This window comes from Phyllostomus discolor, chromosome 11, assembly GCF_004126475.2.
Source record: "Phyllostomus discolor isolate MPI-MPIP mPhyDis1 chromosome 11, mPhyDis1.pri.v3, whole genome shotgun sequence".
Classification (NCBI taxonomy): Eukaryota; Metazoa; Chordata; class Mammalia; order Chiroptera; family Phyllostomidae; genus Phyllostomus; species Phyllostomus discolor.
In genome coordinates this window covers 71,751,992-71,772,969 of record NC_040913.2, presented here as the reverse complement: position 1 = coordinate 71,772,969, position 20,978 = coordinate 71,751,992, and the positions used below count along the sequence as shown (strand labels likewise).

General features: G+C 36.8%; 1 long non-coding RNA gene across 1 annotated transcript; it reads left to right on the top strand.

Annotated features, from left to right (window-relative positions):
- Positions 1-18,645: 18,645 nt before the first annotated feature.
- LOC118497419 lies at positions 18,646-19,372 on the top strand. Its single transcript, XR_004899944.1, has 2 exons — positions 18,646-18,723; positions 19,194-19,372. It is a non-coding gene; the product is annotated as an uncharacterized LOC118497419 (long non-coding RNA).
- The last annotated feature ends 1,606 nt before the right edge of the window (positions 19,373-20,978 follow it).

Sequence of the window (20,978 nt, the reverse complement as noted above, 5' to 3'; positions counted from 1 at the left end):
GCAGCGAGGTAGGTGGGAGCAGAGCCCAGTTCTCCCTGTGTCCGGCTGGAACATGTAGCCAACCTTCTGAGGAACAGAGTGAATAGCTAACAGAATCCCAGCTTATATGAAGTCTGGAGGCAAAAAAACTGCAGAGGACACTGAAAAACAGATGATGAGGAGGGTGTGCTGGGACTGTAAGTTCCCTGGGATCTGTGCCAGAACCAAGGCTGCTGTGCCTCTGGCCCAGCACCTGCTGCAGAATACAGGGAGGAGAGTTAGAGCGCCAGTTCTGTCCCCTGCCAGGGCAGGTAGGGCAGGTAGGGCAGGAGGGACCTGGATGCTGGACATCCCTGGGGGAAATAGAGATGAAGTGGGAGACACACAGAAGCTGTATACATTTGCTGGGACTGTGGACACTGGCACCAGAGAAATTGGGGTGCTGGGTGACTCCTAGAGAAGGGAGGTGTTGGGCCAGGTTGGACCCTGACTTGGATAGTCTCCGGATTGGCAGGAAAGTGGGGCTGTGTGAAAAGCTGTGCACTTGTTGGCAACTGTGGGCAGCTGCTTTGTAAGGAACTCTCCAAGAGCTGCTGGCTGGCCTGAGGGAGATTTCACCTGCGTGCACCCAAAGTGAGTGGCTGAGGGGAATCATGGGCCCCGCCTGTCTGGCACTGCATGCCCAGTTGAGGGGCTGGGAAGAACCAAGTGCCCCCCTTGTCTCAGGCTCTCTGCAGGAGATTGACTCATGCTGTGAGCAGCTGAGTGGCTGATTTGAGCCTGGCAGCTCACAGAAGACGCGGGCCAGAGGCAGGGAAACTGTGAATATTGCGACCCACACTTGGTCTCCATCCTCTCAGAACCAAAGGAAGCCCAGCCCCCCTCTTCCTGTAGCATCTAGAAATACCAGCAGAATTTGCTAAACAGGTTTACAGTCATCAAGAGGCATCTTCTTCTTCTTCTTTCTCTTTTTGGATCCTCTCTCTCTTTTTTTCTTCTTCCCCCAAGTAAGACAATAAGACACGGAGTTACAAAGGGTCTAGGGACAGCTTGAAAGGGGAAGCACAAGGCTAACTCCAAAAACTGAAAAACTGAGACAAATGTCACTTCTCCATCCCACACAGCTGGCATTTTATTGCGTATGTGTATTATTATTATCTTGTCATTATTTTTACCACTTTCATTTTATTAGTATGTTTTTATTTCTCTTCCTTATGTTTAGTTTTCCTCATTTTATTTCTCTGTTTAATTTCATTGTTTGACTGATTTTCCTTATTCTCTCTTTCATATTGTATTTTAGTTTTCCTTCTTTCACTTCACCTGTGTTCCAATAACATATAACCCCTAATCAGGTACTTTCTATTTTGGTCATCCAAATCACATATTTCTTGTCATATTATTGTTGTTCCAGTACTTTGTAAATAATTGTTGTTCCATACAATTGTACATACTACGCAGCAACCCTCCATGATCTTAGCCCACTTCACTTTAATCCTGAGCATTTTCTTTGTTGTGGTTAACTCTATTCTCTCTCAAACTATGTCGACTTTCTATACTTTAATCTCACTATATCTCATCATCTAACCTTGCGCAAGTACTCTGTTTTCTGGATTCAGCTCACAATCATCCTCCCCTCCAACAAGAGACTTATCTCTCTTTCACTTTCTATAATAAGTGGCTAGTTGAGTGAAATATCACAGTTAACACTACACTGATCCAAAGAATCTCCTTTCACTTCTCTACTTTCTGGTACTTTGAATCCCATAAAATACTCTCCTGCTGTCATAATCCATTTTGCCTACCCCCACCACTGATCACATAGAAGAATAGGTGGGAGCTATTCTTCTATGAATATCAGTATACCTGTTGGAGGAGAAAAAGCACCAACTAAGGAACCACTAGAAGGTAAAACCCCAAGTACAACAGAAGAGCCCACACAAACAGAAGAAAGGGCAAACCTAGAGCATCCAAACAAGGAGATCAGTGAAGAGACCACACCACTGAACCTCAGAGAATTCCTAACATAGAAGTTCACCCTACAAAGACAGCTAGCAAGTGAAACATCAGGAAGCACAGAAACAAACAAAAAAGTTACCTAAAATGGGGAGACAAAAAAGAACATGCAATCAAAAAGAATGGAAGACTCCCAACTAAAAGAGTTAAATGAAATGGAGGTAACCAAACTATCAGATATAGAATTCAAATTAATGGTAATAAAGATGCTCAAGGAACTCACAGACAACTATAAGGAACTGAGTGAGAAGTACATCAGCATGAAAAGGGAAATAGAGACTATAAATAAAGAAAACCCAGAAACAAATGAACAATAAAATCTCAGAAATAAAAAACGCATTAGAAGGAATTACAATCATGCTGGATGAAGCAGAAGATCAAACCAGTGCGTTGGAGGACAAGGTAGAAAAAATCACCCAGAGGGAGCAAGAAAAGGTAAAGAGACTCAGAAAAAACAAACAGGTGGTATACCAGGGAGCTTCAAGACAACATGAAATGTAACAATATCTGTATAATAGGGATACCAGAAGGAGAAGAAGAAGAGCAAGTGATAGAAAAGCTGTTTGAAAAAGTAATGACAGAAAAGTTCCTTAATTTGATGAGAGAAAAAGTCACACAAATCCAGGAAATGCAGAGAGTCCCAATCCAGAGGAACCCAAAGAGGCCCACTTCAGACACATCATAAATAAAATGGCAAAATTTCAAGACAAAGAGAGAATCTTAAAGGCAACAAGGGAGAAATAGGAAGTAACATACAAGGAAGCCCCAATAAGGCTAGCAGCTGACTTCTCAATGGAAATGCTCCAAGCCAGAAGAGAGTATCAAGAAATATTCCAAGTAATGAGAATCAGAGGCCTGCAAACAAGTCTCAGCAAGGAAAGCCTTGCCTACCCAGCAAGGCTTTCAATTAATATGCAAGGCCAAATAAGGAGTTTCCCAGGTAAAAGAAGTCTAAAGGAATACACCTCCACCAAACCAGCTCTGCAAGAGATGCTAAAAGGACTGCTTTAAGGAAAGGAAGGAAAAGAGAGAGAGAGAGGAACACAGGTATGAAAAAATGGCAGTGAATAAGTACCTATCAGTAATACCTTAAACATAAATGGATACTATGCTCCAATCAAAAGACATAGAGGAACCAAATGGATAAGAAAGCATGAACCACACATATGCTGCCTACAAGAGACCCACCTCAGAACAAAAGACCTATACAGACTGTAAGTGAAGGACTGGAAACAAATATTCTATGCAACGGACAGGGAAAAAAAAAGCCAGAGCAGCAATACTCATATCAGACAAAATAGACTTCAAAACAAGGGTCATAAAAAGAGACCCAGAAGGTCACTTCATAAAACTCAAGGGAACAATCCATTAAGAAGACATAAACATTGTAAATATATATGTGCCCAACATAGGAGCACCCAAATATATATGGAAATCTTGGAAGACTTCAAGAAAGATATTGACAGCAACACAATTAGAGTAGGGGATTTCAATACCTCATTGTCAAAAATGGATAAGTCTTCCAAACAAAATATCAATAAAGATATTGTGGCACTGAACAATGTCCTAGATCATATAAACTTAACTGATATATATGAGCCTTTTATCCCAAAGAAGCAGAATACACATTTCTTTCAAATTTACATGGAACATTTTCAAAGACAGACCACATGATGGGACACAAAACAAGCCTCAACAAATTCAAGAAAAATTGAAATCATATCAAGCATTTTCTCTGACCACAAGGGACCGAAACTAGAAGCCAACCTCAAGGAAAAAACTCAAAAACACTCAAATTCATGGAGATTGAAGCATGCTATTAAACAATGAATGGATCAAGAATGAGATCAAGGAAGAAATCAAAAGTTTCTGGAAACAAATGACAATGAATTTACAACAATCCAAAACTTATGGGACACAGTAAAGGCAGTCCTGAGAGGGAAGTTCACAGTGATACAGGCCTACATAAAAAAAATAGAAACATGTCAAATAAACAACCTAACCCTACACCTACAAGAGCTGGAGGAACAACAACAAAGACAGCCCAGAGCAAGTAGAAGGAAGGAAATAAGCAAGATCAGAGCAGAATTAAACAACATAGAGACTAAAAGCACAATTCTGATTATCAGTAAATTCAGGATCTTGTTCTTTGAAAAGATAAACAAAATCTACAAGTCTTTAAGCAGACTCATAAAAAAAAAGGGAGAGGACCCAAACAAACACAATGCGAAATGAAAGAGGAGAGATTACAATTGATACCACAGAAATACAAAGGATTGTAAGAAATTACTATGAAGAACTATATGCCAAGAAATTTGAAAACCTAAGTGAAATGGACAAATTTCTAGAAAAATATAATCTTCCAAAACTCAAGGAAAAAGTAGCAGAAAGCCTGAACAGACCAATAACAAGTGATGAAATTGAAGTAGTAATCAAAAAACTCCTGACACACAAAAGCCCTGGACTGGACAGTTTTTCAGGAGAATTCTACAAAGCAACTAAGGAAGAGCTAACCCCTGTCCTCCACCGACTATTCCAAAAAATCCAAGAAGATGGAAGACTCCCAAACTCCTTTTATGAAGCCAGCATCATCCTAATCCCAAAACCAGATAAAGGCACTACAAAGAAAGAAAACTTCAGGCCAATACTGCTGGTGAACATAGATGCTAAAATCCTCAACAAAATATTGGCAAACCACATCCAGCAATACGTTAAAAAGATAATACACCACGACCAAGTGGAAGTCATCCCAGGGATGCAAGGATGGTACAATGTTCGCAAATCAATAAACCTAATACATCACACGTACAAAAGCAAAGACAAAAATAATGTGATCATGTCCATAGATGTGGAAAAAGCAATTGATAAGGAACAGCACCCATTTATCATAAAAACACTCAGAAAAGTGAGAATAGAGGGAGCATTCCTCAACATAATAAAGGCCATAGATGAGAGACCTACAGTCAACATCAGACTCAATGGGCAAAAACTAAAAGCTTTCCCACCAAGATCAGGAACAAGAGAAGGTTGTCCACTTTCCCCACTCCAATTCAACATAGTATTGGAAGTCCTAGCCACAGCATTCAGACAAGAGGAGGAAATAAAAGGCATCCAAATTGGAAGAGGAAACAAAACTGTCATTGTTTGCAGATGACATGATAGTGTACATAGAAAATCCTATAGACTCCACCAAAAAATTGCTTGGCTTAATAAATGAATTTGGCAGGACAGTGGGATACAAAGTCAGTATTCAGAAATCACCCCTGGCTGGCGTAGCTCAGTGGATTGAGCACGGGCTGGGAACCAAAGTGTCCCAGGTTCGATTCCCAGCCAGGGTACATGCCTGGGTTGCAGGCCATAACCCCCAGCAACCGCACATTGATGTTTCTCTCTCTCTCTCTCTATCTCCCTCCCTTCCCTCTCTAAAAATAAATAAATAAAATCTTTTAAAAAAAATTAAAAAAAAAAAAGAAATCAAAGGCATTTTGTATACCAACAATGAAACATCAGAAATAGAATCAGGAAAAAAATTCCATTTGCTATAGCAACAAGAAAAACAAAATACCTAGGAATAAACCTAACCAAGGAGTAAAAGACCTGTACTCAGAAAACTACACAACACTGAAGAAAGAAATCAAGGAAGACACAAATGGAAGCATGTGCCATGTTCATGGATTGGAAGAATTAACATAATCAAAATATCCATACTACACAAACTAATTTATAGATTCAAAGCAATACTTATTAAAGTACCAATGACATATTTCACAGATATAGAACAAATATTTCAGAAGTTTATATGGAACTATAAACAATCCCAAATAGCTGCAGCAATTTTGAGAAAGAAGTGTAAAGTAAGAGGGATCACAATAACTGATATCAAACTGTATTACAAGGCCACTGTAATCAAAACAGCCTGGTACCGGCATAAGAACAGACACACAGACCAACAGAAGAGAACAGAGAGCCCAGAAATAAACCCAAGTCTCTACAGTGAATTAATATTCAACAAAGGAGGCAGCAGCATAAAATGCAGTAAAAATAGCCTCTTCAACAATTGGTGTTGGGAGACCTGGACAGCTACATGCAAAAAAATGAAACTTGACCACTAACTTACATCACACACAAAAATAAATTCAAAGTGGATAAAAGATTTAAATATAAGTCGTGACACCAGTAAAGTCCTGGAGGAGAACATAGGAAGCAAAATCTCAGATATTTCACGCAGCAATATTTTCACTGATTTGTCTCCTAGAGCAAGGGACATGAAGGAAAGAGTAAACAAATGGGACCTCATCAAAATAAAAATTTTCTGCACAGCTAAAGAAAACAGCATTAAAATGAAAAGAGAACCACCTATATGGGAAAACATATTTGCCAATGACACTTCAGACAAGGTTTTGATCTCCAAAATATATAAAGAACTCACACAACTCCACTCCAGGAAGGCAAAAAACCCAATTAAAAATGGGCAAAAGACTTGAACAGACACTTATCCAAGGAGGACATACAAAGAGCCCAGAGACATATGAAAAGATGCTCAGCATCGCTAGACATCAAAGAGATGCAAACTAAAACCACAATGAGATACCACTTCACACTCGTCTGAATGGCCATCATAAATAAATCAACAAACAAGTGTTGGAGAGATTGTGGAGAAAAGGGAACCCTAGTGCACTGTTGGTGGTAAGGCAGATTGGTGCAGGCACTGTGGAAAACAGTATGGAATTTCCTCAGAAAACTAAAAATGGAACTGCCTTTGACCCAGCAATTCCATTGCTAGGATTATATCCTAAGAGCCCTAAAACATCAGTCCAAGAGAACCCATGCACCCCAATGTTCTAGCAGCACAATTTACAATAGCCAAGTGCTGGAAGCAACCTAAGTGCCCATGAGTAAATGAGTGGATCAAAAAAACTATGGTACATTTACACAATGGAATTCTACACAGCAGAGAGAAAGAAGGAGCTCCTACCCTATGCAACAGCATGGATGGATCTGGAGAACATTATGCTAAGTGAAATAAGCCAGATGGTGAGAGACAAATACCACATGATCTCACTTTTAACTGGAACCTAATCAACAAAAGAATAAAGCAAACAATATATAACCAGAGACATAGAAATTAAGAACAATCTAACAATAGTGAGGGTGGAGGGGGAAGGGGACAGTGGAGTGAAGGGTTTTCAGGAACTACTATAAAGGACACATGGACAAAACCAATGGGGAGGGTGGATGCAAGGGAGGGAGGTGGGTTTGGCTGTGGTGCCATGAAGTGGTGGAGGGAAAATTCAGACAACTGTACTTGAACAACAATAAAGTAATTAAAAAAATAAAATCCTTCTTTTATTCAGGCAATTATTTTTTAATTTTTAATTTTTTAATTTTTGGGGGCACAATACTAACCAAGGTAATAAGGACTGTAGCAAAGGAATTATTTTGTTAGATAATTCCCATAGTCTTGTCAAATTACTCCTAGTTCCTTTTATAGTCCATTTGTCTATTTTGTTTCAAAAAGCAAACATTTGAATGTAAATGTAAGTTTCTCATTGTATTCAAAGTGGAGTTTCTACAATAAGTGTGAAGCCTGCCATGTTTTAATACCATCTTTTGCAGCTCTATCTGCCAAATTGTTGCCTTTAGAACATTTGTTTCTCTATGCTGTGTGAGCTCTATAATGAATTACTGATATCTGAACAGGTGATTCTAAAGTGTCTAAGAGCAGCTCTAAATTTTTCATGAGATATTTTAATTCTGTTTTAGTAGAATACCCTAAATTGTTTTTGAAAGTGGGGAAGGGAGGGTGAAAAAGAGGAAGAGAAACATCGATGTGAGAGAGAAACATCATTGTTTGCTTCTTGACTTGTGCCAACCTGGGACAGAACCGGCAGCCCAGGCACGGGCCCTGGCTGGGATTTGAACCAAAGATCTTTCCCTTTGCGGGTTGATGCCCAATCAACTGAGACACACCAGTTAGGGTGAAACCCTCTGTTTCAGCGGTCCCCAACTTTTTGGCACCAGGCACTTATTTTTTGGAAGACAATTTTTCTACGGATGGGGCAGAGGCCCGAGTTGGGGCAAGGTGGGAGAGGGGAGCAAAGGAAGGAGACAGGAGGCAGAGCTCAGGTGGTAATGCTACCCAAGATTCGCTCTCTAGCCGCTCCCTGCTGCTGGGCTGCCTGGTTCCTAACAGGCCACAGACAAGTACCTTCCCCTGCCGCCGGGGTTGGGGATCCCTGTTCTATTTAAAAAACTTTTCTCTGTGGCATGACAGACAGCAAAGAGGCATCATATTTATAGAATTGCTATACACGCGCGCGCGCGCGCGCACACACACACACATTCATATTACTGCAAAGTAGGAAAGTAGAAAAAAGATAATAAAATTCAAGTTTATTTAGAATTTATAAATGTAATCATTTTAAATTAAAATTTAAATTGATGATGATAATAAATACTAATGACTTAGACCCCTTGATTTTTTTGTCATACATCCTGCAGTTAAAGAAAAATTGCAATAAACTTCTATATGTACATATAATTTTTGAGACTGCAGGATATAATCTGTTTATGAAAAAGTACATTGAAAATATTATGGCTTTTGACTTTTAAACATTTTAAATTTCTAATAATTACTTTGTCTCTGAATACTTTGTTGTAGGTCACTTATGCTATCAAAATTGATGGAGAAACATACACTCTTCATCTTGAAAAACAGTAAGTGGCCATTTTTTCCATACAGCTTTCAGTTTCTTAAATTTGTACAGTCACTACCCTATATTGAGACTAAACAAAAGTGTGACTATTATGTTTATCTAACATGTTATATCCTCTGTGATTCATGTCAGACTGGAATTTCTGTCTTCATCTTGAGATTTGAAATCTAATGTTTTAGCCAAATTTTAATTTAATGATGTAAATATTAAGGTATGTTAGGCAGATAAAAATTACTCTGTGTAACTCCTTAATGTAACCACAATTGGAGCAATTAAAGGAATAATTTTATTTGTCCATGTTTAGCTTTGTCTGTCTTCATCTTATTTCATATACTGATGTGATTTTAAGCATATTACTTGATATGCAACAATAATTTTTTCACATTGTGCTATGGTAGTATTTTTAATGTCTTAAATATTCTGTTTTCTATCTTACTCTAGAAAATCAAAATTAATGACTTTGTGTGTCTATTTTCCCAACTTTGTATTAAAATTTTGTATTTACCTTAAATAAAACCAGCAAAATTTGTGTTTTTATAAAAATGGAAGTAGAGTTTTGCAAATGACAGATCATATTAAATAATGGTGCTTTTTCTCACTGTATGTGCATATTATAACTCATTCTTTAATAGATAGCATTGCATAGTATGTAATAGTGCTAGGTAATGAGGTTATTTCCAGAGGTTATCACTATTAAGTCCTAAAAACACATTGTCGTATGTATATTTTTATATAATACAGATTTTGTTTTGCGGCTTTGATACTCAAGAAATAGCTTTCTGGATCAAGAAGTGTGACTACTAATGATAATATTGAAAATAATAACAAAACAGTTAAAGCAACTAACATTGAACACACACCATTTGCTGGGCATATTTCTAAGCAATTTGCATGTAGTGACTGATGTAATTGTCACAGGCACCTCTAAGATAGGCACTCTTTATTACCCACATTTTATAGTATATGAAGTTTTGAGAGACATTGCCAGTGTCTTTCCGAAAAGGTGGTAGCAATTTAGATTTCCAAAGTCTGTGTGATGTACTGAAATATTCTATCTCATCTTAGCATCAGTTTGTATTTTCCTAAAAATTAAACATTTATTGGCTATTTGCATTTACCTGAATAAGGCCTACCTATTCATATAGTTTTCTCATTACTGTTTTAATATTCTTTATTTTGTAGAGCAGTTTTAGGTTTACAGCAAAATTGACCGGATGTACAGAGGTTTCCCATATGCTTCCTACCTCACATATGTAGAGCCTCCCGTTATGAACATCCCCCATCAAAATGATAGGCGGTTATAATTGTTTATCCCAAACTGACATATCATTATCACCCAAAGTCCATAGTTTATATTAGTGCAATATTTTTATACTGGCTTTTTCTTTTGAATGATATAAAATAAAATGGATAATTGTGAGAATAATTTAAACAACTAGTGACATACATGTAAGCATTGTGCCTACACTATTTTAAAAGGAGCGTACATGGCCGATATAGTGAAACCTGTTATTCCCATACCCAGACCTATTCATTTCTCTCAATGCCTAGTGCTAATCACAGTTATGATATTGACACATACTGTTATGTCATATTTTTTCTTCATTCATCTATGTGCCCAGAGATGAATAATAGTGTTTTCAGTATTGGTTTATAGATGTAAAGACTCAATACTGTATATTCCATCATACAATTTATTTATTGTGATATGGTAGACCACAAAAGTGACCCCGATTCTTTACCTTTCCTTGTATCTTCATTCTTTCCTTGTATTGTCATACTGGGGGGGGACCCCAAAAATCCTGAATTTATAAAAAATTGTGTATTTATTCATACATGTTTAAACTTCAGTCACGTTCAAAGTACTCTCCATTTGATGCAATACACTTATAGAGACTCTTTTTCACAGCTCAAATTGGTTTTGAACTTACCAGTTTTGATACCTTTTAGTGCTTCTGCCATTTTTTTGTTTTATCTCCTCCACAATGGCATGTTCCCTTGAGGACTTTTTTCATCAGAGGAAACAAAAACAAAGTCCCCCAGGGTGAGACTGGGTGAATAGGGAGGGTGGGTAAGAGGTGTCAGGCCATTAAGACAATGAAAAGATGGGCTGTTTTTACCGTGGCTTCACTTCATGAAAAGTAACAATAAAAGCATATATCTTTTTTGTCTTTGTCAGTCAGTGGGTACTTGTTAGCAAATATTAAGTAACGTATTTATGCTATTAAATTTATTGATAGTTAAATCTAAAAGAAAACTTTGTTGTGGGGATTTGAAAGCTGTTTTTTACTACAGCTAAAGCTGTGTCATTACAGCATCCATCTGGTATCTGGCTGCACTGGTTATCATTTTTTCTTATATACACAATACGCTATTGGAAAGCAAGTTAAATAATGGAGAGATGAACCCATTTAATTCTTGGATATTTGAGCTTGTATAATTGAAAGTAAATTTTATTTATTTTCATGATTCTGTAACTTACTTTCATTAATGAAAGTATTATAATGAAGTGTCATTATCTTGGTTGAATTAGGTCATTTTTAGACCCTCATTTCCTGGTATATTCATACAACAAATCAGGAACATTGTATCCAGATTCTTCATTTACAAAGGTAAGTTTTTCTTTATGTAGCTTATATTTTTATGTCATCGAGGTGTCATTGGTGGGAAAAAAAGAGAATGTTTTGTACTGCACAGAATTATTGGGCAAACAGATCACAAATACAAATATAATGTGGCAATGATAATGAAATCATCTTCAATAGAATACCTACTTTTCTTTTAATCCTTACCTGAGGATGTTTATTGATTTTTGAGAGAGAGAATTGATCAGTTGCCTCCTGTATGGCCCCTGACTGAGGATCGAACCTACAACCTTTTGGTGCATGGAATGATGCTCCAACTGAACCATCTGGCCAGAGCTAGAAAAATTACTTTTTAAATTTAAAATTCAGGAGTCACTTATCCAAAAGGTCATTTAAATCACCTAGATGTATTAGTAGGAATTTGACAGGAAACAAAAACAAAATGTGTGAAGGAGCTAAAAAGTCCTAAACACATTGAATAGCACATTGAATAGTACATTGATGTATCATAGTTGCTGAGTGGTGGAGGCAATGGTGCCAGTTATAGAATGACCACTGGGAATGTGAAGACACAAAAGTATATTGGGTACAGAAACTGAATATGTTTACATGTGAAACGTAGAAACAGAAGAAACAAGAAGGTCACCCTACTTTACTGAAAGCAGGGTGACCTTCCTGTTTCTTGTGTTTCCTTGCATGGAAGGAGCCTTCCCTGTACCAGAAAGAAGAGAGACATCCTTACACATCCTTGGAGAAGGATGGGAGGGAGAGAATTTAAGACCAAGAAGGTGCATGAATAAACCTTGTTACTTCTCTACCTTCTAGTACCCATGGTCCAAACCTTTTTGTCTTGTCAGTTCTTCACATGTTTATTGTTTCTTTTTCTAAAAGATATGAAAGCTCGCTGCTCTGGTCACTTCTTAGGGTCTTCATTCTCTTGTGAAGGCCCTCATGTACATGAAAAAATTCAATAAAGTTTATATGCTTTTCTCCTGTTAAAAAATTAAACACAGGTAGGAGTCAATAAATTTTTCAAAGTATGTGAGAAAGTTAGCTTTAGTCTGTGTGATTCTTATTTTGCCAGAACATATGATTTGGAAGAAACAAATGTTTGACAGGTGATTGGTGAATTCTATTTCTTTATTGCTATTGAGAGATTACAAATATGGTAAGTGATACAGCATCTGTTGTACTCACTGTCTACAAGTAGGAAGCATAACAAAATATTGTACATGAGGTACCTGTTTTTAGACATTTGATGACAGTCACATGAGGAATTTTGTCAGAGAAAGGATGCATAGAAGGTGAGTCTCACATTCAACTTGGCTCTCTGACTGGGAATAATATAAATATAGCGTTGCAGTTGGATAATGAAGAACCCGTGAGATGGAGAGCATTTTCTGTGGCTGCTCTCCAGTCACTGGATGTCAGTGTGCTTCCCATTTGATCTCTGCTAGAATCTGTTGGTTAACACAGATCCTCACTGGGTCACTTTATACTGCTTAGAGTTAGAGATACTGGAAAATCTCTCATAAGGATAATTTTCTCTGACTGCATGCAAGGCTAGGACAGTTGAATTGCCCTCTGCTGCTGTGTGGGATTTGAGAAAACTACTTTGTGAAGGGCTTGTGGCTACAATGGCTATTGACACCAGTGCAAGTGGAGATAACTGTAGCTGTTGCTGGTATGGAGCAGAGTGTATTCAATCTTCTATGGTTAAGCCTAGTTTTGAGAAAATGCAAATGGTTACTGATGCAGATGCATCTCTGGGAACTGAAAATGCATAAGCAAATTCATAGGAGAGAATGTGATTATACTGAAGTTTCAATAGCACAGGATTAACAAAGGAACAGGACTGATTCTAGATATCACTAGTTTTTTACAGGAACAGAGGGAAAGATTGACTGAAAGAGAATGTCAGGGGAGAACCTGGGAAGACATGTGATGAAAGTCCATGGGGATGAGAGTTTGATCTAAGGATGATCAGTATGGTGAACTATTAAGGAGGAAAAATCAATTAACATATTTTTGAGTAACAGAAAAAACAAATGAGATGTTCAGAGTTGAAGTATAATTAATGTTGTTAATTACATCAAGTTAGCAGTTATGGATGATACATTCCAGAAATGCAGCTGAGAAAGGAAAGATAAAAAAGCTTCTGCCAATATTATATGTATGTATGTGTGTATGTATGTCCATCTGTATGTATGTATTTAGACTAGGATTGCTATAAACATTTGTGTACACATTTTTGTTACAAAACCTGCTTTCAATTTTTTGGGTATGTGCTTAGGAATGAAATTTCTGAATTATATGGTAATTTTCTGTTTTCTATGGTAAAACTCTGTTTAAGTTTATGAGGAAACTTCAAACTGTTTTCCGAGCTGGTTGCAGTATTTAACATTCCTGTCAGCAGTATATAGGAGTTCCAATTGCTTCTCATCCTCACTAACATTTAATTTTTAAAAAAATTTTAATTGTTCATTCTTGTGCATATGAAGTGGTAACTCATTTTGTTTTTTATTTGTATTTCCCCTAATGACTTTTTCAAGTGTTTTTGGCTATTTGTATATATACTGTGGAGAAATGTCTACTTAAGTCTTTTGCATATTTTAATTATGGTATAAGGCTTTTTTATGTTGAGTTGTACACTAGAGCCTTATCACTTATATGACTTGCAAATATTTCCTCCATTTCATGAGCTGTCTCTTTCCAGATAGTGTCCTTTGATATGCAAACGTTTTTATAATTTTAATGAACTCCAGCTTGTCTATTTTTCCCTTTGTTTTTTTTTTTTTTTTTTTTGTGCTTTAGGTGACAGACCTAGGAAACCATTGCCAATTGCCATATCCAAATTTATGAAGATTTATCCCTATAATTTCTTGTAAGAGTTTTATAATTAAGCTCTTATGTTTGGATGTTTGATCCATTTGCACTTAATTTTTATATATGCTGTAAAGTAATGATCTAATATTATCTTTTTCATGTGGGTATTCAGTTTTCCTAGCACAATTTGTTGAAGAGACTATTCTTTCCTCATTGAATAATTTTGGAAGCTTTGTTAAAAAAGTTTATTAACTATAGATGTAAAAGTTTATTTCTAAACTCTTAATTCTATTGCATTTGTCTATGTGTTTGTTACATTACAGTAACACCCTGTTTGATTATTGAAGCTTTATAGTAAGTTTTTATTATCAAAAAGTCTTAGTCACTTTTAATTGGGTTAATATATCTTTTTATTACTTAGTTATAGCAGCTCTTTTTACATCTTAGGTGCAAGTTCTTTTAAAAATATATGTAACGTACATAGATACAGAACAGACCAATGGTTGCCACAGGAGAAGGGGTTTGGGGGACTGGATGAAAAAGGTGAAAAGATTAAAAAGTAGAAATTGATAGTTACAATATAATCACAGGAATATATAATACAGCATAGAAAATATAGTTCATAATATTGTAACAACTATATATGGTGCCAGGTGGGTACTGAAAATATTAAGAAAAACACATTGCAAATTATAACTACTATTCTATATACCTGATACTAATGTAAAATACTATTAATGTAAAATGTAATTAAAAAATAAAATTTTCAAATCAAAATCAAATGAGAGGACTTCCAGTCAAGATGGCAGCATAAATAAATATGGCTCACCTCCTCACAAAACACATCAAAATTGCAAGTAAACTATAGAGCAACCATCATTCAGATCATTGGACTGAGCTGAACAGAAGTCCTATAGCTACAGAATTACAGAAGAAACCACACTGAGACTGGTAGAAGGGACAGAGATATGGAATGGGCTGGTCCCATGCCCAAGTGTGGCAGATAAAAATCAGAAGGGATACCTCAAGAGCTTGGGGTCCCAGCCCCACACCAGACTCCCCAACCCAGGGTTCCAGGAAGTTAAGTCTCTATAACCTATGGCTACAAAACCCAGCTAGGATTGAAGTTGTAGAAGACAGAAACGTCTGGAATCTCAGGCAGTTCCTTTAAAAGGCCTGCACACAGACTTACTTGGACTCACTCCTTCTGAGCTCCAGTGCTAGGACAGCAGGCTAAAAGGCATCAGAGACATACAGGAAGAAACCGAATTATCTGGCATCAGGGTGAGAGCTAGGGGGCAGCTTTCTCCCAGAGAGAAGTGCTGGCAGAGGCCATTGTACCCTTTCTGAGCCCTATCTTCACTTAGCCAGCAGGCAAGGGCCATTTCTGAGATTCCGTTAACCTGGTTCACACTGTTTTCCCCACCCTGGTGATTCCCTTAGGCCCTGACCCATCCAATTTTCAGGCCCGCCCAAGCTGTTTCCAGTGGTTTTTCCATATGAATGGCTTGTCTTGGCTCATGCTTCAGATTTTTCTAAATTCTGTCAAACAAGCAACATCTGGCTTCAGCAGGCTACATACTTCTTGATATGTTGCCCCAGGTACAGCACTAGCAGCAACTGGCCTTGGTTCACAGCTTTGCCTCTTGCGGTTACCTCCAAGCCCAGCACAAGGAGTGGCCATCTGTAGATTGCATTGTAGCTAATGCTGTGTGACCCAGATATAACACTGGTGATGGCTGACCTTGGACATGGCAATAGCAATCAAGACTCACCTATAAGGGGTGGGTGTATGCAGCCCTACACAGTGGCATACCTTGAGTACCCAGCTAAGGTAATAGAGGAGGCTGTACCACTAGACTCTATAGGACACCTACTACATTAAGCCACTCTACCAACCCTGAGAAACACAGTAGCTCTACCTAATCCATAAAAACAAACACAGGGAGGCTTCCAAAATGAGGAGACAAATAAACATGGCCCAATGAAAGAATAGAAGAAAACTCCATAAAAAGAACTAAACAAAATGGAGAAAAACAATCTATCACATGCAGACTTCAAAATAATGGTTATAAGGATGCTCAATGAACTTAGTGAGGACCTCAACAGCATAAGAAAGAACAAGTCAGAAACGAAGGATACAGTAATTGAAGTAAAGAATAATTTACAGGGAATCAACAGTAGAGTGGATGAAGGCAAGAACCAGTCAGCCATTTGGAACATAAAGAAACAAAAAAAAACAACCAAGCAGAACAACAAGAAAAAAATAAGAATAAAAAACATGAGGATAGCATAAAGAGCCTCTGGGACAAATTCAAGCATACCAACATTCACACCATGGAGGTACCGGAAGGAGAAGAGAAAGAGCAAGAAATTGGAAACCTATTTGAAAGAATAATGAAATAAAGCTAGCTTCCTTAACTTGGTGAAGGAAATAGACATATAAGTCCAGGAAGCACATAGAGTCCCAAACATGATGAACCCAAAGAGGCCCACTCCAAGACACATCATAATTAAAACAACAAATGTTCAATACAAAAAGAGAATCATTTTTAAATGGCAGATCCATTTTATTCTATTTTAAAAAATATTTTATATATTTATTTATTTTTAGAGAGAGAGGAAGAAAGGGAGAAGGAGAGGGAGAGAAACATCAATGTGTGATGGCTTCTTGCATGCCCCCTAGTGAGGACCTGTCTAGAAACCCAGGCATGTGCCTTGACTGGGAATTGAACCATCTATCCTTTGGTTCACAGGCTGTCACTCAATCCACTGAGCTGCACCAGCCAGGGCCAAAGAGAGAATCTTAAAAGCAGCAAGAGAAAAACAGTTAGTTACCTACAAGGGAGCCACCGTAAGACTGTCAGTTGATTTGTGAAAAGAAACTTTGCAGGCCAGAAGGTATTGGCCAGCCCTGGCTGGCATAGCTCAGTGGGTTGAGCATGGGCTGTGAACCACAGTGTCGCAGGTTCGATTCCCAGCCAGGGTACATGCCTGGGTTGCAGGCCATAACCCCCAGCAATCGCACACTGATGTTTCTCTCTCTCTCTCTCTCTCTCTCTCTCTCTCTCTCTCTCTCTCTCCCTCCCTCCCTTCCCTCTCTAAAAATAAATAAATAAAATCTTAAAAAAAAAGAATGACTTGTTCATTAAAAAAAAAAAAAGAAGATATTGGCAAGACATATTCAAAGTTCTGGAAAGCAAGGACCTACAACCAAGATCTCTCTACACAGCAAAGCAATCATTTAGAATATGCAGACAGATAAAGAGCTTCCCAGGCAAGGAAAAACTAAAGGAGTTCATCATCACCAAACCAGTATTACAGGAAATGTGAAAAGGTCTTCTTGAAGAAGAAGAAGATCAAAACTATGGACAATAAAATGGCAATAAATACATCTCTATCAACAACTGAACCTAAAAAAAAGCCAAACAAACCCACAACAAAATAAACAAGCAGAAGGAACAGTATCAGATAAAAGAATATCTTGATGGCTGCCAGATGGGAGGGGGTTGGGAGGATAGGTGAGAAAGGTGAAGGGATTAAGAAGTACAAACTTGTAATTAAAGAATAATCATGGGGCTGTAAAGTACAGCATAGGGAATAGGGTAGCCAAAGAACATAAATGCAGGACCCATGGACATGGACAATGGTGTGGGGATTGCCTGACAGAGTGGGAGAGGCTGGGTGGAGGGGGACAAAGGGGGGAAATTTGGGATAACTGTAATAGTATAAACAATAAAATATAATTAGAAAAAGAAAAGGAAAATTTAAATTAAAAAATAAATAAATGCAATAAAATATATGTACTCTGTATTATTTCATATATTACATGGCTTGCCTTTTTGCTTTCTCATCTCTTTAAAAATATTTTCTCATATCTTTAAAAATATTAATAGACCTTGTTTTTCTCAGGAGTTCATCTTTAAGAAAGGTGAAGTGGAAAGTGTTAAAAAGTTCCCCTACACCCTCCCAACCCCTTAGTTACTCTATTATTAACATCTTGTATTAGTATGTTGTTTGGGTTATAATTTATGGGCCCATATTGATATATTTTTATTAAATCCTATAGCTTACATTAAGGTTTTTTTTTCTGTTTCTGTTCTGATTGTTAATTTATTTTGCTTTTTAACTTAAATTATTGATAGATATGTACTTATAGCAATTTTATTGTTTTATTTTTTGTTTTTTTTTTCTTCTTTAGTAGAACCCTACATTTCATTTAATATTGGTTTGGTGGTTACAAACTCCTTTAGCTTTTTCTTGTTTGGGAAACTCTTTATATGTCCTTTGATTATAAGAGCTTCTGTCAAAATTATAGAAGTTAGAATGATAGCAAGGATTTTTTTGGAGGATTCATAGACGGAAGAGAGTTAGGAGGAAAACATTATAGGTAGATAAAAAGGGAATGGAATATCTGGTGAATAATATTGGTTAGTGGCTAAATCTGCACATTTCAGGTCTAGGAAGTGAGGATAAAACTTTATGTACAAATCATTTATGAACATGACTTTATTTATTCCCATTTAGGGCCATTGCTATTATCAAGGATATGCTGCAGAGATTCCAAAATCAGCTGTGACACTTAGCACCTGTTCTGGACTCAGGTAATGGCATATTCTAGAGATGTGCATGATAAACTATCTCATGTAACACTTTAATTTTTAGAAATCCCTTGAATTGTAGAGTGAATGCAAAGAAAATATAGGCTTTGATTGTGTTTCTTCTCATATATATATATTTTTCCTTGTCCTCCTCTTATCATTTTTAATATATTTTTGTCTCTATCCTGGCTTACAGTCATAAAATTTATTTACCAAAAACCCACTAGTATAAAGAATATTCACATTTATAAACCACCTAGAACCACAGTGACTCATAAATGCCATATAGACAGAAGGTGTAAGATTGGATTGAAGTTAATTTGAGTAAACTGGGACTATTCTTAGATTAAATTAGACCATAAAGGCCACTATAAAGTTTCTATAAAATGTTTTTACTTAGTTTTAACTTATAGTGCTCAGTGGAAATCTGTATTAATTACTATCATTTATTTTTTATCTGTTTAAATATTCAGAGGATTATTGCAGTTGGAGAATGTCAGTTATGGAATTGAACCATTGGAGTCTGCAGCTATGTATGAACATATACTTTATCAAATAAAGAATAATGAAATTGATTTTTTTTTCTTTACAAGAAAATGATTCTACAATCCAAGCTGCAAATCAGCCCTATAAGATTCTTGTGAAGTCAGAAGTAAGCAACCATTTTCTGAAATCTTCATTTTTGCTGATTTTGATAAATGTACTCATACTGAAATGTGTTATATTTGGAAAACAAATTTAAACTGATACTGATTATATTAAAACCTCTTGTAAGATATTTATCTTAAATACTATATGAATAGATAAATAAAAATGTTTATTCCTATAAAATTTAGAGAATGTGATAGATACAAACACACACACTTCAAAGTGAACATTCTTACATTTCCCTAGTTGCATTTTTATGCAGATGGTACATAGTTGCATTGTTACTGAATTTGCACCCTACTAATAGAATGCCCGAATTTGTTGATTATTATTCTGTCAGTATTATTTTGCCAATACATATTTTTCTTTGTAGGAGAGTATTATTATGAGTAATATATGCCACTAAATTTTTATTTTTATTGTTGACACTGTCACAGATGTTCCCATTTTCCTCCCCTTTGCCCATCTCTACCCAGTCCCTACACTCCCTTCTCTCTGGCTAGCACTACACTGTTGTCTGTGCTTATGAGTTATGCATATATGTTCTTTGGTGAATCCCATCACCTCCTTTCATCTGGTTCCTCCCTTCCTCCCCACTGTGACAGCTATCAGTCTGTTCCATGTGTCCATCCTTCTGTTTCTATTTTGCTTGTCAGTTTATTTTCTTCATTATATTCCACATATAAGTGAGATCATATGGTATTTGTCTTTCTATGACTAGCTTATTTTACTTAGTGTAATGATCCATCCATGCTGTTGCAAAAGGTAAGAGTTCCTTGTTTTTTACAGCCATGTAGTATTCCATTGTGTAAATGTACCACTGCTTTTTTATCCAGTCATATACTGTATCTGCTAATGGGTATCTGGACTGTTTCCAAATCTTGGTTACTGTAAACAACTCTGCCATAAATATACGGGAGTATATATTCTTTTGAATTGGTGTTTCAGGATTCTTAGGATGTGTTCCCAGAAGTGGGAATCATTGGGTCAAAAGGCAATTCAATTTTTAATTTTTTTGAGGAAATTCTTTTTGTTTTCCACAGTGATTGCACCAGTCTGCATTCCCAACAGTGCACTAGGGTCTCCTTTTCTCCACATCCCAGTCAGCAAACTTGTTGTTTGTTGATTTATTGATGGTAGCCAGTCTGGTAGGTGTGAGGTTATGTCTCATTGTGGTTTTAATTTACATCTCTCTGATGATTAGAGACGTTGAACTTTTTTTTTTTTAATGTGTCAGCCATTTGTATATCCTGTTTAGAGAAGTGTCTATTCAGTTCCTTCACCTATTTTTTACTTGGATTGTCTTTTTGGTATGGAGTTGTATAAATTCTTTATATATTTTGAAATTAGTCCCTTATCAGATGTATCATTGGCAAATATGTTATCCCATACACTGGGTTCCGTTTTAATTTTGATGAGGTTTTCCTTTGTTGTACAGAAGCTTTTTATTTTGATGTAGTCCCATTTATTTATGTTTTCCTTTGTTTCCCTTACCCTAAGAGGCATATCGACAAAAGCATTATTTTGAGAGTTGTCTGGGATTTTACTGCCTGTGTTTTCTTCAAGAGGTGTTGCAATTTCGCAACTTACATTTAAGTCTTTTATCCATT